Source organism: Rhinoderma darwinii, chromosome 13 (genome assembly GCF_050947455.1).
Source record: "Rhinoderma darwinii isolate aRhiDar2 chromosome 13, aRhiDar2.hap1, whole genome shotgun sequence".
Taxonomy (NCBI): domain Eukaryota; kingdom Metazoa; phylum Chordata; class Amphibia; order Anura; family Rhinodermatidae; genus Rhinoderma; species Rhinoderma darwinii.
This window is the reverse complement of record NC_134699.1, coordinates 69335414-69340708: the sequence shown is the minus strand read 5'-3', so window position 1 is coordinate 69340708 and position 5295 is coordinate 69335414.

Here is a 5295-nt window from a genome sequence, read left to right as displayed (position 1 = left end):
TAGGTATTTCTAGCGTTTCCATTCCATCATCTATGTCTTCGCTCCCCCTTCCTAGCGGGAAGCCATCTTTCCTGAGAGTCCTAAGAGCCATCTCCTCGGGTGCGAAGGAAGATACTGAACAACATAGTGATGATGATGATTTGTTTTCCGCGAGTCAGCCAACGGAGTGTGTTGCGGCGGTGGTGGAGGTGGAAGCGGTGACCGAGACGCATAGCTGCGGTAGTGGGGGTGTTGGTGGTGGTAGCCGTGGTGGCAGACGCAGTAATGAGGGGGGGCATGGAGCCCGCCATGATGTCACATCACATTCACAACACAGTGACAGAAGTGGCGGGGATGATGAGGAAGGCTATGATGATGATGTTGTTTTAGACAGGACGTGGGAACCAGGTGACGAGGTGATGACGGCGTCAGAGGAGGAGGGTAGTAGTGGCGGCACTGGATGTGATAAACAGCCAAGCCGAGGTAGGGGCAGAAGTCAATCTGCAAAACGTTGCAGCGGTAGGGTCAGCTCAGGAGCCGGTGACGGCGACACAGATACTGGTGTAGGTTCCCGAAAAAAGCCTGCCAGACAAGGGGCAAGCTCGGGTGGTTGTGGTGGTGGTGGTGGTGGTGGTGGACGTGGTACTACCTCTTTACGGTACTCTGCCGTGTGGCAATTTTTCTGTACCTTCCCGGAGGAGGAAAACATGGCACAGTGCCGTATCTGCAAGCAGAAAGTAAGGCGTGGGCAGGGCAGCAATGTAGGAACTACTGCTCTACGTAAACACATGGAACGGCATCACAAGGCCATGTGTGACAATCAACATGCCCCACCATCATGTACATCTAATGAAGACCCCTCTTCCGCTGCTGCTGCTGCTCCGAGTCCCTGTCATCTAAGTAGTAGCCAGGCCTTATCCACCATGTCGTTGTCATCATCATCATCACTGTCATCTAGTGCTCCTCCTATGTCCCGTCAGTTATCCATTACGGAATCGTTGTCCAATAAGCAACAATATATACCCAGTCATCCACTTGTCGTGCGGCTTAATTCACACCTGGCTAAGTTGTTGGTGGTGCAGTCGCTGCCGTACCACCTGGTTGACTCCGCCGGCTTCAAGCAATTGATGGCGTGCGCTCAGCCTAGGTGGCGAATACCTAGCCGACATTACTTCTCCAAAACAGCTGTCCCTGCCTTGCACAAGCATGTGGAGGAAAAGGTGTCCAAGTCCTTGCAATTATCCGTGTGCAGCAGGGTACATGCCACCGTCGACACGTGGAGCAGCAACTATGGGCAGGGACAGTACATGTCTTTCACGGCCCACTGGGTCAATATTTTGCAGTCCGATGCACCACCGCAGCAATGCCAGGCATTACCACCTCAACGCTTGTATGTTTCTAGTTCAACTCCGGACACCAGGCGCCTACCATCCTTCTCCTCCTACTCCTCCTCCTCCTCCTTGCCTTCCTCCTTGGAGGTCTTCCCGTCCCCGACAGGACACAGCGTATCTTCCACTCCTCCTCCCTCCTCTTTTCATAGGTGCAAGGTGAAGCGCCACAACGCTGTCTTACACCTGCTGAGCCTGGGCGAGAAAAGCCACACAGGGCAGGAGCTGCTGCTGTGCATCAAGGAGGAAATCGCACGCTGGCTGTCTCCTCTGAAACTCACACTGGGCAATGTTGTCTCTGATAACGGCAAGAACGTTGTGGCTGCACTGCGTCTAGGTCACCTGACACACGCTCCTTGCATGGCACATGTGATCAATCTGGTCATAACACGCTTCTTAAAGTCATATGTTGGTTTGAAGGGTGTGCTGGCCATGTCCAGGAGGGTTTGCGTTCGCTTTAGACGTTCGTATACATTTAAGCACGCCCTCCTGGACTTGCAGCGTCAAAACAATCTCCCAGAACACAGCCTGATTTGCGACGTTCCAACACGATGGAATTCCACCCTGCACATGTTGGACCGTCTGTACGAACAGCGGAAAGCCGTGAATGATTTCCTGATGCAGCAGACGGGCAGCGTTTGGAGCCAGTGTAATTTCGAGCTCAGGCACTGGCAGCTGGTTAGAGACGCATGTCGCGTTTTGAGGCCCTTTGAAGAGGCCACACGATTTGTGAGCCGTGACGCTAGCGGAATGAACGATGTTATGCCGCTGATATTCATTATGGAGCAAACGCTCACAGCGATGATTCAGCAAAGGATGGAGGAAGGATCACATCTGGCTATGGATGTTGAGGAGGAGGAGGAGGAGGAGGATGAGGAAACAGGACCTGAAGAGGAGCTGGATTTGGAGATGGAATCACAGGAAGGGATAGGGGACGAGGCAGCCGCACAACATGACAGTGATGGTGGTGATGACGAGTCTGACGACGACCTTGATGATGGACAACCATGGCAGTATGGGGCGGAGATGGAACCAACCGGGCCCTCTGAAACGCTGGCCAGGATGGCGAGCTGTATGCTTCGTTACTTGGGCGCTGACTGTCGTATTGTTAGCATGAAGCAAAGAGATGACTACTGGATAGCCACACTTTTAGACCCTCGGTATAAAGCCAGAATGGGGGAGTTTTTTGCGCCTTCCGAGAGGGAGGCAAAATTGGCTTATTATAGAGAGAAGCTATGCAGCCAGCTTGTCATGGCTTTCAAACGGCAGACACCCGCTGCAAGCATGTCTGACCGGGGGGCCACTCTCCGCTCCCCACTGTCTCATCGTTCCACCGCCTCTGGCAGAGCTACCTCTGCAATAGGCGGCAGCCGTGGCAGCAGCGGCAGCAGCAGCAGCCAATTCAGTTTGGAAAATATGATGACAACATTTTTACATCCAATACCCCGACCTGACACACATCGTAGTCACCAAAGGGATGTTCACCATCTCCAGGTGCAGCACCTAAACAACCAGGTTCACTCGTACTTGGACTGTGCCCTTTCTCCATCAGAAATGCTGATCCCAGACCCCATGGACTTCTGGGTCAGCAGATTGGATCATTGGCAAGAACTGGCCCAGTTTGCCATGGGTGTACTGTCTTGTCCACCCTCCAGTGTAGCATCAGAGAGGGTATTCAGCGCAGCAGGGGGCTTCGTCACCCCTAAGCGAACAAGATTGTCCGCCAACAGCTTGGAAAATCTCACGTTTCTGAAAATGAATCAAGCGTGGATCGGTGAGGATTTTAAAACCCCTGTGCCTGATGCCATTGATTAGATCTGACATTGCTGCTGCCGCTGCCGCCTGCTACTGCCGCCTGCTACTATGGGATTCTGTCCTGTCCACTCTTTTTTTAATGTGCTGCTACTACTGCTTGCACCCTTGCTGTCTGTGTTGGCTACCTCGACTACTATCACCAATACACCTCCACTGCCGCCCGTCTGCTACAAGCAGGCCTGAGGCCTGCCCCACCACAGGGCTTTGTCCTCCTGTGACTGTCCAGTCTCTTTTTTTAATGTGCTGCTACTACTGCTACTACTGCTTGCACCCTTGCTGTCTGTGTTGGCTACCTCGACTACTACCACCAATACACCTCCACTGCCGCCCGTCTGCTACAAGCAGGCCTGAGGCCTGCCCCACCACAGGGCTTTGTCCTCCTGTGACTGTCCAGTCTCTTTTTTTAATGTGCTGCTACTACTGCTACTACTGCTTGCACCCTTGCTGTCTGTGTTGGCTACCTCGACTACTACCACCAATACACCTCCACTGCCACCCGTCTGCTACAAGCAGGCCTGAGGCCTGCCCCACCACAGGGCTTTGTCCTCCTGTGACTGTCCAGTCTCTTTTTTTAATGTGCTGCTACTACTGCTACTACTGCTTGCACCCTTGCTGTCTGTGTTGGCTACCTCGACTACTACCACCAATACACCTCCACTGCCGCCCGTCTGCTACAAGCAGGCCTGAGGCCTGCCCCACCACAGGGCTTTGTCCTCCTGTGACTGTCCAGTCTCTTTTTTTAATGTGCTGCTACTACTGCTACTACTGCTTGCACCCTTGCTGTCTGTGTTGGCTACCTCAACTACTACCACCAATACACCTCCACTGCCGCCCGTCTGCTACAAGCAGGCCTGAGGCCTGCCCCACCACAGGGCTTTGTCCTCCTGTGACTGTCCAGTCTCTTTTTTTTATTTTTTAAAACATTGTTTTTTATTGATTATCAACGAAACCACAGGTTACATATAATAAACAGCTTCCTTATCAGGAAGTTCCAATGCAGTGTAATCAGTCAGTCAATACGTAATCTGAGGGGGGAGAAGGAAAGACAAAAGGAAAAAACCGGGGGAGGGGGGGAAAACCAGGATACATACCAAGTATAAATTGGTTAATACATCGTCATAGTACCTTCAGTAATTTCTCTTCTTTGAGTTATCAATCCCTGAGAACCCTGACTCCTCAACTTGGGAATTTGTCTGCCCACGGCTGCCATTGGGAAGTAAAGCGCGCCAATCCGTTGTGCCGAAGTGCAAAGAGCCTCTCGTACCCACAATGAGATGACACACTATCGATCACCTCCCTTAGAGAGGGGACTATATTAGATTTCCATTTCTTGGCCAATAAGTGTTTAACTGTCAGGCATACGTGAGCTACAATAACTCTCCGGGACGTCTCAACCGAGTCTATGTCCAAGGACAGGAGGGCCAAGGCTGCACTGGGCTCCAGATGGGCGCCTACTAACGTGGATACCAAATCAAATACCTCTTTCCACAGTGGAGCAATAGCTGGGCACTCCCAAAAAATATGTAATAATGATCCCACTTTTCCACAGCCTCTCCAACACAAGGGACTAGAAGACGGGTATATCTTGGACAATTGGAGAGGAGTGTAGTACCATCTCAAGAGTAGTTTGTGAAAGACCTCTAGAAGATTCGAGTTCATAGTGGCTCGCAGAGTCCACGTAATTGCTTTACTCCATATCTCAACCCCGTAGGAAACCCCTAGCTCTTTTTCCCATTTTGCCATCTGTGGGGTCTTGGATGTTTCCGTATCCCCCAGGAGTATATCATATAAAGCTCGTGTTAGTGTAGATTCCCTCATTGTGGTCTTGAAGACCAAATCATACAGCCCTGATGGCACCTGAACCTGTGTATGAGAGCCAGGTGGAAGAAGATGACGAACCTGTCGGTACTTAAAGAGATCTGTCTGTGAGATTGCAAATTCTGCCCTTAACTCTGAGAAAGATCTTATAGAATCATTTTCAAATAACTCAGGTAATGTAGTAACCCCCAAGGCGGCCCAATTCCCCAATCTTAGGTCAGGAACCAGAAGCTCCAACGTATCCACTGGTAGAGGGATCGTGCGGATGGGAGCGGAGGAAGGTATTGCTTTTAAA